The 13,559-nt window shown below is 34.3% G+C and overlaps 1 protein-coding gene across 3 annotated transcripts in view; it reads left to right on the top strand.

Annotated features, from left to right (window-relative positions):
• Positions 1–13,559, top strand: part of Dcc (DCC netrin 1 receptor) — a 1,095,765-nt gene that overhangs the window by 511,462 nt on the left and 570,744 nt on the right. The gene's annotated exons all lie outside the window — the stretch shown is intronic.

The raw sequence follows: 13,559 nt of genomic DNA on the forward strand, positions 1-13,559 counted from the left end.
CTTAAAAGTGTGATATTTTGTCATAGTCACTAAAGTACTATGTGGATTGATGAAGTTATGTCACTTTCAAGGAATTACACATTCTTTGTGGAGTAAATCAATAGTAAATACTTCTAATGGATCTTCTGAAATATCAAAAGACACCCCTATGTAAGAGTCTAGAAGGTTTAAAATGTCTTATCTTATGTGACGGGAAAGGTGACAGTTTGAAGTGGCCATTGCTTTTGTCACAGTCACTTTATTCATGGTTCATCACATCTGAGTGCCAAGCAGCAGACTGAATTGCAGAACTGTAAATCTACTTCGGGTACTGGGTGGACTGAAATAACTGGTCCATACAGTCAGTTCATGCTTCAGCTTTCTCAGTGTCCTAATTGGATTACTCAATTGGTAATTCAATCTATTGTTCATTCATTTAACTGTAATTAGATTACTTTGGGCCCCATATAGCTTCGAATTAAATATTAGTACAATTCAAAGCAGTGACTTTTAATGGAATAAAATGTTCTAAAATATTTTGAATGATTATTTATAATTATTTTTATTGCAATATTGACAGAAAAATTCAAATTTTATTTTATTTATTTAGAAGTAAGTTTTACTGTTTAGTCATAAAAAATTAGTTTCAGAATTTTATTCATTCTTAGGAGTATATTGACTCAATGTTGTATTAACTTTTTGTTCATTCCAATATTGCTTACATTTTAAAATTAGTTACAGGCATAATGTGGAGATAGTTCAGCTTTGGCTCCAGACCACTGCAATAAAGTGAATATCATAACAGACCAAGTCACAGAAATACACTGATTTCCCAGGTCATATAAAAGTTGTTTTTACACTATAGTATAGTCGATTAAATGTGCAATAGAACTATATCCAAAAAGTTGTACATCTCTTAATTAAAATTTACTTTAATGCTAAATATTGATAATGACCATTTGAGCCTTCAGGAAACTATCATTATCATTTTACTGGTGGCAGAGGGTCTTGCCTTGATGTTGTGCACTGATCAGTGCGGTAACAGCTATCTTTGGCAGCTATAGCCTTATAAAACATACTTCTTAAATAGTAAGGCTTGAAAGTGAAATTACTCGATTCATGGACTACATAATGGATGTGGGTTCACAGTCAGGAAATAGTGTTAACCTCATTGTATAGCTCCTTCAGTGCTCCTAGGAGAATTGTCAATGAGTATTAACACTTTCGAAAAAATATTTTTGTGTGTGGGTGAACAGTAGTTCTCAACAGTGGGCTTAAAATCTTTAGTAAGCCACACAACAAACAGATGTCTTATCACCTAGTCTTTATTCTTCCATTGACAGGACAAAAACAGAGCACATTTGGTATAATTCTTAAAGGATACGGATTTTCAGAATGCTAAATGAAATTGGCTTCAACATATACTTGCCAGCTGCAATAAAATGAGACAGGTTGCCTGTCCTTGGATACTTGGAAATCTGGCATTGGTATCTTCTCTCTAGCTGTGAAATTCCTAGATGACATGTTTTTCCAGTAGAACCTACATGAATCATCAGATGTTTGGTGCAGCCACCTTCCTCTATTTTCTTATGTAGATATTCTGCGTAACTTACCGCACCTATACATCAACACTTGTTGCTTCATCTTACACTTTTGTAACACGAAGCTGACTTCCATCCTTAAACCTCATGAATAAATCTCTGGTTTCAAACTTCTGTGGCTTCCTCACCTTTCTCAGCTATCATATAATAGAAAAGAATTAGGCCTCTTTTGTAGATTTGGATTTAGCTTAAAGGAGTGTTGTAGCTGCTTTGATCTTCTATTGAGAGCACCGACACTTTCTCTGTATCAGCAGTAAGATGTTTTCCTTGCTTATCACATGTGTGTTCACTGGAGGAGCACTTTTAACAAGGTTGTTCCTTTGCATTCACGATTTGGCTAACTGGCAGGAGACCTTTGTTTTCAGCCTACCTTGGCCTTTGACATGCTTTCCCTGACTTTCATCATTTGTAACTTCTGATTTCGAGTGAAGGACATGCTGGAGACTTCTGTATACTCATTCATGATTGGCCTAGTTTCCATATTGGGTCCCACAGAAGAGGGAAACACAGGAAATGGCAGAGGCTGGAAAATGACCAGTTGGTGGCACTGTCTGAACCTACACTTTAGTAATTCAGGTTGTCACCTTTTGCAAGCATAGTTTGTGGCTCCTAAAAATAATGACAAAAGTAACATCAAGGATAATTCATCACAGAGAAGAGTAACATACATAATAATAATGAAAAAGTTTGTAATGTTACAAGGGTCACCAAACTGTGATGCAAACACAAAGTGACTTCATGCTGTTGGAAAAATGGTTCCGACAAACCTATTGATATGGCATGCCACAGCTTCAACTAGTGAAAAATTGTAAAACCAGCAAAGTACACTACAGCACAGTACAAGAAAATGAGTATGTCTGTGAACATTAATATAGCCTGGTTCTATAATTTATATAGAATGATGATCTGTAGGGGATAACAGTGAAGACACATTGTATGGTTTTAGATTTACCATGAGGCCAGTTAGTTTTTCATTCATGTGGTCTGTGACTAACATGTGACATGGAAGTGTAAATTCAGGTAGATGTATCAAGTTCCAAACGAGCACAAACTAGGAATTAATCATGTGTAAGCGGAAAAGTTGGAAAATTTTTGTAGGTGATTATGCTTCTAGATCATAAAAGAACAATAAAATGCTGCTGAGGAGGAGGATGGGAAGTTAAACTCACCATACGGAGAGTCTTGGTGCCATCGTGTAGGATTTAAACTGGGTTTTTAATAACCTTGTTGATTTGGGAGAATCTTTAAAGGTTTTTGAGCAATGGATATCCTAGCTTATTGCATACACAGAAAAAACAAATGAAGTGAGAAACAAATCAGATTAATATTTTTATTACATGGTATTTTTGTCTGATGTCATATTTTTCATTGTACTGAAGAATTTTTCCATAGCTTGCTATTAAAAAGCTAGTTTTAAATAAAATTGTTTTTTCTATCAGGCTATAAACAGTGTACTCTTAGTCTTTCAAAGAATTAAGATGAATTAAATGGTTTCATATGCTTCTAGCTGTAATATGATCATATTATATTTAAGCCCCATGAAGTTCACCTTTTCTAGAAATTATATCCGATTTATCCAGATTACATGAAAGTATCTGCATATAGACTACCATGGTCTGTTTCCATGGGCTAAGCTAATACTCAGTTAATATTGATCAACTCATGATTAAATTCTCAATGTGATTTTTAAATTATAAATCAATAGGAGCATGGACTTCACACCAGACTAAACACAAATCTCAGTTTCATCATTTTCTCGTTGTACAGGTGAGGGCAGGTTATTCGATCAGCATCTTCATTTGTCTTGCAAAATAAAATCAGTGCAAAAATGTGTCCTGAAGTGTGGTTTATGAGGGTTAAATTTGGCATTATGAGTAAAATGCCTAGAATTTTGAAGTCTTTTGTAGATCTTTTAATTACTTGCACATTTTAGAGACTCTTCTGGTCTTAAAAATAATTTGGTTCTCTTGTCAAGATTATTTCTCTGCTAATAAATTACCTGATTTTGATTCTGAGCATCTAAATATACACTCTTTTACTGGTAGCTAGTTATACATTATCTATATAGTGTCTACATTTCCTTTTCATATCTAAGAAAAGCCAGAGTTCCCTGCATGGTTTCTTCTCTAATAACCTCTGCCTCTTCTTCAACATCATTTTTTTGGTGTATGATATAGTGCAGGAACCACTGGCTTACAAATAGGAATCAGAAAATAGAGAAGCCTTCTAGTATTTGGTCTTCAGTAGCCCTTAGCAATCCATCTAATCCGCTAAAATCCTTAATTTCCTTATCTCTTAAGAGAAGTTGGACTGGGTCAGCATTCTTAAATCTTTTTCTAATAAGGATCTTATTTATTATTTTACTGCATTCAACGCCAACCTTTCCTTTATAATCCTAGTGTTTGAGAGTTCAAGTTTGTCAGAAAAATTATAGCTTTCTTTGATTTTAATTTTGTTAAAAAATACTTTTATCCTCAGTGCTATTTTAGGGAACATCAAAATAGTCTAGGAGACCTACTTGAACATCATATGACTATTATTCTAATGTCGCCAATGATCTCCCTTTAAGCAATAGGGGGAAGCGTAACTTTTTTTCATATTGTCACCCTTAGCCTTGAGTAATGTTAGATAGTGATTGCATTATCTCCTCTTAGCTACCAGTCCTTGAAAGTTTACTCTTTCCCAAAGAGTGAAAGGAAAAATAATGTACCTGTGATTGTCCTCCCCATAGAAGAAAGAATATTTACTGGAAAGAAGAGTTTATCGTTTCTTAAGAGCTGATTGGAGCCAACATAGTCTGCATTTACTAGGAATATAACGTTTGACAACCCTGCTTCAGTGCAATGCAGGGTGAAGCCGTCCTCCCTGACTCGCACACAGAGGAAGCTCTCCCTGAGGGTGTGAAGAAAGCATAGCTAAAATCTACGAGTGCAAATAGCAGACAAAAATAGTGACGACTGGCAGTTTGCTTTATTCTTTGGTCTTGTTTGATATCAATTTATTCATAGACCGTAGAAGACAAGTGATGGGCACACCTTTATTAATTCAATCTTGTCTAAGTAGGAAGTAATTGAAATACTTTGGTTTATTATTAAATCCAAGAACTAGAATTAAATCCACTATTTTTCTGGAAAGTTTAAAAATACACACACACACATATATATATATATATATATATATATATATATATATATATATATGATTTTTACATTTCCTAAACTAACTTTGATACATTATAATGGCAACATTTGTTTTCTAGATTTCTGTCAGCTAAAAAATGTTTTAAAAATCATTCTAAAAATGAAAACTAACTTCCTTAAGATCTGCTACAAAATGAAACTGTTAGACCAAAATTTCCTTGTGAGACAGAAGGGATAGAGCCATACGCTGGTGATAAGAATAGACGCTCTCTCTCTTCCTCTAAATCCTAATTACAAGTAGTATGTGTGTGTGCATGGAAAAAGAAAGAGGAAATCTGAACAGATGTATTTGCAGAAAGGGGATGTCATTTTTAGTACTGAATTGGTGTAAATGAGGAAAGAAAATAAAAGAATCACAGAGTGATCAATTATAGCTCCTGAGAAATGATTTTTTTCTCCCTGTAGGTTAAAAGATCCTTGGCTTATAGCCAGATGAAGTTTTTCACTTTTTTTTATTAAATGAATTCTTATTCCTATGATCACACTGATTTGGCTATACTTTTCTAATAAAAAAAATCTAAACAAAGTTAGAGGTACTCTCATGAAATTTTTCACTCATTATGGTGTATACCTGCTGGTATTTGAAGACACATAGTACCTGATGATAAGAAGACTAAGAAGCCAGCGGGCAAAGAGCAGGTTGCCTTGAAATGGAGAATATATAGATGGAGGAAGTGAGGTCTGTGAAGTTAAATTAATTTGTAACTTGTGCCTGGGAAGAAATCAAAGAGAACAGCCCAAAGTAGTCTGCAATGTCCTTTCATTTCCAGTTAAAAAAGTGTTTGCTATTCCATGGAGGCAGGAATTTAATGAAGAATAAGGAAAAAAAAAAAGATTTTACAATTAGGGAGCATAAAACTTAAAAGCAACTACTCATTTTTTTGAGAGTGAGTTATTAAATTGTGAAAACTGTTATTTTTTTCTTGCAAAAACAGATGCCTACAGTCCAAAATTTAATTTCTCTATGCTTCAGACATTCTTTAGACTTAGTAAGATAAGCTTAATGCTGAAGTTCCTAAGTAATAGCTTTGGAAAATGGTCTTATTAAAGCAGGGTCATCAGCACAGGGCGAGCACACATTCCAGTTTACTTGGGATCATTGTGATCACACTCTGTGCCCTATGCCCCATGCCCAAGAGTTTCCTTCCCTTCTAGAACGTCTGAAGCTGATTGATTTTTGTGGTCAAACTACTCATCTGCCATTAGGGCAGAGGTCAGAATTTTACTGCCTCCCAAGGCCTTTGGGAAGACCTGTCAATGTGGAGAGTGAGAGCTCCCGCTGAGACCCATGGGCTCCATTAGTTTGACCAATGTGATGTCTAAGAATAATAATTAAAAAAAAGTTAAATACATTCTTCAAATGTCAAAATGTTTTAAAGTGCCTATAAATGGAAAATGCTCTCTCCACCTTAGCACATTTATTGTACTTCTTTAGGGCATAGGCCCTAATGATAGTTGAGTTTTTCTGACTAAGTTAAATGTAGGTAAATGTGCTACATTGTAGATCCAAGGGACTCAGTGGCTTTTAATGAACTCTTGCTCAAAGATAATGACTGAACATATCTAAGTTTCACACCACCTTCCCAAAGAAGCATAATAATAAGACTAAGAGGGGGCAGAGAAAAGGAAGACAAAAAGGGATATTTATCAATTTCTACTTAGAAATTCTTAGAAGATACAGAATTATTCCTGCATTGCATAGAAACAAGCTTCTAGGTATTTCAGAAAAATGACTAATTTGTTGACAGGGTTTCTGCCTTTGTTCTCAAAGTATGGTCCATGGACTTGCAAGTTAATTTCAAGGATATCTGTGAAGTCAAACCTACTTTAATGCTAATGTTATTGTATCCCTTATATTTTTCACCATGTTGACTTAAGGATGCTCTTGATGAAGCAACAAAATGTTTTAATTTAATTGAATCTTGATCTTTAAGTGAACCTTATTAAAAAACATACTGCATATGGAATGAGAAATACACATGAAGGAAATTAAAGTACAATGAGTTTTGCACAGTAAACACTTTTGGAATCATTTAAATTTCGAACTGAACTAGCTAGCTCATTTTTCCCCACATGGAAAGTTATTCTTACATGAAAGGACAATCAACAGGCAGACTATAGCTATTCAGACGTAAGTATTTTAAAAATATTTTCTCAGAAATGAACGAAGTGAGCCAGTCACTTCAAGGAAAATAACATTTCCTGCTAAGGCCGGAATGCAAGCTTTTAAGCTAAAATTAGACATTTGGAAAACTTTTGCCACTGGGAGTTTGACAGCTTCCCAGCACTGAGTTCTTTTTAGGAGATTGGTGGTGAAAGTAACAAAGGAAATTTTTTGATACAACAATAATGATATGTTTTAATTTTGAAGACCTGTGTAAAGCAGTGTAGTGTTCCAAATGACTGTTGACTGATGTGACACACTTTTGCATGGGCAAAAGATTCATTCAAAGTATAGGACAAACCCATGGATTTTGATAATACAGGAAAAAACTGTTCACTGGTACAGTATTAGGTTCTACATTATAGATGACTTTCTAGAAACTTCTTATTGAGGCTTGGTATAGTGTGAAAGAATACTACCTAAAACTATCTGAGAAAGCTGGTAAGTGTGCCTTTCTTTACCAATACTTATCTGTTTGAGGTCAGATTGTTCTGATGTAATTTGGACAAAGAATCAAAACAATATGAATGAAGAAAGTCAGGTAAGAATCTAGTGACTTTTTTATTAAACCATTCATTACAGAAATTTAGAAAAATGTAAAGAACTTTCACTATTTTCATTGATATATTAGTTTTGAAAAATATAGTTATTTTGTAAAATATTAATTTTAGTCAGATAAAAATACACATTTAATGAATAAAATCTGATTTTTTTAACATGATAAATATTAATAGTTATCACTTACTTGGACCAAATGTCTTTGGGGTCCTGAATAATAGCCAACAGTTTGAGATTCACTGTCTATGTTATCATACATTTTTTAAAAAAGTACTACAGATCAAGCTAGAATAGGCCAAAATTTCCACTTGGAAAAAAAGAATGGAAAGAATATTCTATGAAAACCCTTGTCTTATGGTGGTGCTACCCTTAAGGGAATCGCTACAGTCTGAGACAGAGAGTGTTGTCATGACCATTTTTCTTAATTATATGCCAGCTTCATGTTCTCTCAGGAATATTCACTGTATTGTCACTCTGATGACAGAGACCAGTCAAAAACTCAGGATAACATTTTTTAAAATCCCCCAGCAGGAAAAAGCTACATTGGGTGTTATTTAAGCAAGTCACAATTACGATTTGTTTAGAAAAATAGGTGTGTCATTTGTGCATTTACTTCCTTGGGTGTCACATTAAAGAAGTGTGCTTTGTAATTTTTAACATAAAATTTTGACATTAAAAATCACTCTTTGCTGTTTGATTGTAGTACAGCTTAAAGAATAAAAATAAAATGACCATGTGTGCAGCTATCACGCAGTTTATGAAATAAGGCATTATAAACTGGTATTCTATTATTATTTTTGTAATTAATCCATGCTGATTAAGTCACTTATAAAAAAACTTCATGTTCTATTAGGTGAATAACACCATTTGGACCTGGATAGTCATTACCCATATAGGTAGAACAGAAATGATTTTTATCTTTAATTACTAATTTTATCCTAGTTCCACTAAAATTTTATCCTAGTTCTACTAAAATTAAATAAGGAGAATCACAACCTAGCATTTTAAGTTCATACCTTGTAGAACTTTTTCATCTAAATTTAATGGAGTTTAGAGGGAGAATTTTTATTTGCTCTCAAGTATTTGCTGAGAATTTTTGTTAGTCACCAACTTTTATGACTGCTTTCCTCTTTGTAGAATTTCTACACATTTTGCAAAGCTAGAGTTTAAAATAACTCTTCACTCTAAAAATACACTATGTCCTTTCGAAAACCTTTAGAAAATATAGAAAAATTCAAAAGTGAAAATAAAAACCACCCACGATTTTATCACACTCTGTTAACCTTGACAAATGTACCTCTATCTTCATAATTTAAAAATATATCTCCTGAACATTCCTCTAAAGCTTATTTATTAAAGAAGAAAAATAATGCAGACATCATGTTTTGATATTGTCTCTGTTTAGATAGCCAAAATCACCCTATGAGTACAAAACTAGAAATCAAAAGCCGACCAATAATAATGAAATATATTTACTGATGGGTTTGGTGGTTTTTTTTTTTTTTAACTTTTATGTGGTTTGTTTCAATTATATTTTGATGAATAGAAAACCTCTGCAAATTCACTGTCTTAAGATAGTAGCAGTTCATCACCTATTAAAATTCTGAGTTTGTAATTCACAACTCCTGGTCTCACTTAGGCTCATTCATGTATATTTAGCTGCAGTGAAAGGCATTAGATTGCCTCACTCACTTGTCTTATAGTTGGTTCTGCTGTTATTTGGGGGCCTTGGTTACTTCCATTTGTTATGCACTATCCAGCTACTACCCTAACTTGGTAATCTCAGAGCAATGGCAGAGGCAGAAGACTTTTTGATTCTTCCTTCCACAATGCATACACCATAACTCCCACTAAACCTGTCGGTCAAAGCAAGACAGAGCCAGGCCAAACTTGACAGACACAACAAATGTTCACTTCTGGATTAGTGGAACTTCAAATATTCTATGGTCATATTTAGTCTGCTCCAGTCGTATGGAGTATGTAAACTACTTCCTATTAAAGAGAATTCCTACTAGCTTTGGGGAGAACTTCCTTATTTCTAGAATGTAACAAAAGACATGCAAAGAGAAAGATTTGGGGAAATGGAATCAGATTTCTCTGCCAAATGCTGATATTTCCATACATATGATCAGGGTCACAAACTCCAGTGCCTCAAAGCCACAAAGGTAATAAACCTAACTGCGATGGGCCAGCTCAAGATTAGGATAACCTAGAATATCCTGCTGAATCTAAGATGTTGCAATGGGTTCTTTAGGGGCAATATGAACCCAGGAATATTAAGACTACCGGTATTTGAAAATAAACACAAAGTTCTAGCAAGTTATCTTTTGGACTTCAATAAACTTATTCTATAGTTTACACAAATAAACCAAGTATTTAAAAAATAACCAAGAGGTTTCGACAGATACTTCACCAAAAAAAAGTATACAGATGAAATGAAGGCATATGAAATGTGTTCAATGTCATGTTATGGAATGCAAGTTGAATTAAGTGCTATACTACCATAACCTACTAGAATGAATCAAATGTGAAAACATGAAAATACCAGGAGCTGGTTAGAGTGTGTAGGGACAGGAATTCCTCCACTGCTAGTGGAAGTGTAAACTGTACAGCCACTGTGGAAGATAATTGAGTAGTTTCTTGCAAAGCTAACCTTAGCCTTACCATACAATTTACCAATTGTAGCTCAAGCTATCAGTTTTCTTGAGTTTAAAAAATCTAACTAAAAATCTATATGTGGATGTTTTCAGCACGTTTGTTCATGACCATCAAAAATCTAGAAGCAGGGGCTGGGGATTTAGCTCAGCGGCAAAAGCGCCTGCCTGGCAAGCGCAAGGTCATGAGTTCGGTTCCCGGTACCAGAGAAAAACCAAAAAAAAAAAAAAAAAAAAAGTCTAGAAGCAACATGTTCAGTTACTGAATAAATACATTGTGGTATATGCAAACAATGGAGAGTATTGTATATGAGTAAAAATGAACTAGCTATTAAGCCACAAAATAGATGGAGGGATGTTAAATGCATATTCCTAAATGAAAAGCACCCTATAGGAAAAAATGACATGTGATTCCAATAATATGGCATCCTGAAGAAAGTGCAAGGATAATTAGTGATTGCTTGAACTTTGAAGTGGGGAGCAGAAGGCAAAGGGAAGCTCAGGGAATTTTTAGGGTGGCAAAGCTACTGTGTATTATTTAATATTAGTATCTGATACTTATTTTTCAAAAGTTATACTAAGTAGAGCTATCCTTAAGATAAACTATGGACTTTAGTTAATAATAGTGTATTATAATGATTCATTAATTGTAACAAATGTACTATACTATGCTAATTTAACTTTGTAATTAGGGAAAACTGAGTGAGTGGCAGGGGTGGAGACCTGATATACTGTATCATATATATTTATACACTCTGCACATGCTGGTTCAGTTTTTGGTAAATGAAAAGTAAATTAAATATTCTAAAACTGAACCAGTTTATGCTACACGATTTTGTTTTCTAATAAAATAAATAGTTTGAGGTGAAATGTTGGTTGTACCATTGGTAAATAATTTATCTATACATAAAATTACCAGGTAATTTTATTTTACCCAGGAGATCTTACTTGATTTTTTTTTCAACCTAGTAGATCTGGGTAGATTTTATTTACCTAGTAGATTGTTTTTTATTTACCTAGTAGATTTTATTTTACCTAGTGGATCCTACTTGATCTTTTCCAAGGGTGACATTATGGAATAGCCTTTTGTGCTGTGTGTAGTAGGAATGTTCCTGGTGAGGAGCAGGTGGTAAAAGCAAAACTTTTAGATGAGTATTCCATCGTTCTCATTGAGACAGGGTATTTGGAAATGTACATTTGTTGGGAACTTGTCCATTTCACACACACACACACACACACACACACACACACAAATGTAAGCATGACAATATTTTGAGCCATATTCATTTAATTTGAAAAGTCACTTTCAACAGGGAAAATGGAATACCACCAATAATGTTCAAAAGGTTTGAGTCCTTTTCAAAAATAATGGTTGAATAAGGAATAACACGTTTGGAAAATGCCTTCCATGTTTTCTTTGTGAGGAACGTTTACTTCTGCTGCTGGGACATCCACAAATAAGTATGGGAAGACCAAAAAAGTGTGAATTTCTCTTTGTCACACACATTACATTAGATGAGAATTACACTTTCAACTAATAACTTGAGAACTGCTGCTCTTATTTTCCTGTGATCAATCAGGCCAAGGAGTATTAATGCCAATGTTAAATGTGTCCAAATTCCCTTCCCTCCACATAGTAAATCACCAGCCACCTATGCTATGGATGACACAGTTGAATCTAACCTCACTCAGAAATTCACCATCCATCCTAAAACTAAAATTTGAGAATACATTGCCTAGTTTTCTTTCCATCAGGATTTTACTTTGAGTTTTCAACATGATAGATTCCAGACTTATTCCATTTTATGCATTAAGTTGAAAACAGCCTAGAGTAGTGGCCTGACTCTGGGGTGTTGTAACAGAAAGGAAGCAAGTTTGAACTCATTCTGGACAATTTAGTGAATTAGTGAGACCCTGTCTCAAAATAAAACATGAAAAGAGTTGGGGTGTAGCTTACTGAGAAAGCCCTGGGTTTAATGATCAATCTCTCTCTCTCTCTCTCTCTCTCTCTCTCTCTCTCTCTCTCTCTCTCTCTGTCTGTCTCTCTGTTTTTCTGTCTCTCTGTTTCTCTGTTTCAGTCTCTCTGCCTCTGTCTCTCTCTCTCTCTGTCTCTCTCTCTCACACACACACACACACACAAACACACACACACACACACACACACACACAGAGGCGTATTTTAGTTAAACCTTTCTAGAATGATATGGATTTGGAAGTAACCATCTTATTTTAAATAAATCATCTTTCAGTGATCAAAATTTGGTTAAGCAGTAAGGTGAGAGGGTATTGCTGGTGGGGCAATCTCCTCCAAGCCCTCCTGAGCATAAGATTGGCATGTCCCTAGGATTATGCACAGGGTTTATAACAGAGAAGTGGGAAGATCTTTACTCTGAGAAAGCTTTCTTGAGTTTTGAACTCTGTGCTTATGACTCTCTAGGTTGCTTATTTAGTCTAGTATTATCTTACTAACTTTGAACAAAATGAGATCTAAGTTTGAATAATAGGAATTCTTAGGTTGTATAAACATGAATAATTCTGCATATCGAGAACAAGTAAATGTCTGAGACGAAGTACAAGGATACAAAGCCCTTAGTCTACCAGGACCTCAGCTTTAAGGACAAATTCATTCTTTGATATGTTGTTCAAAATTAAAAAGACTAACACAAAGCCAGACTGTTATAAAAAAAACAAGAAAACTTTAGTTGTATAAATGTAATTTTTTGTCTTTTGTCTTTTTGAGACAGGGTCTCCCTGTGCAGTCCAGGCTGTCCTTGAGCTCACTCTGTAGCCCAGGCTGGTCTTGAACTCACAACAGTCCTCCTACCTCAGTCTTCCAAGTGCTGAGATTAGCAACATGTGCCACCAGATACGGCAATGTAACTTTCTTTTTAAAGAAAGGCATTTTCTCAAATTTCTATGTTCTAATACTCAGTACATGTGTGTTATTTAAAGCAATTCTGGTATTTTATTTACCTTATATATCAAACCTCAAAAATAATAAATAAGCAGGATTTATTAGAATAGATGTTAGTGGAAGAGAAACTGAGCATACCAAAATCCTTCAATGACATTTAGAAAAGTTATGGATAATATTGTCTCATTCTCCAATGATGATCAATAAACCAGTCCTATAGCATAGAGGAGTGACCTGTAGCCTTTGGCTTAGATCCTTTGCCTTATACTATGATATCTTACCAGTTTAAGGATATTCCAATACTGTAATCTGGGAATCCGAAGGTTCAAAACTCTTTTAGGACATTATTTTTCAGTGTCACTGGCATCTTCAACCTTTTCTTTCTTCTCTATCACCTCCAGTGCTCTTACACAATAAAAATTTTTTAAAAAGAGATTTTAAATAAAGATATATCATTTAACTTTGCAATCTTTTAAATAAGTGATTTTT

This window comes from Chinchilla lanigera, unplaced genomic scaffold (assembly GCF_000276665.1).
Source record: "Chinchilla lanigera isolate Chin_1 unplaced genomic scaffold, ChiLan1.0 scaffold00001, whole genome shotgun sequence".
NCBI classification, from domain to species: domain Eukaryota; kingdom Metazoa; phylum Chordata; class Mammalia; order Rodentia; family Chinchillidae; genus Chinchilla; species Chinchilla lanigera.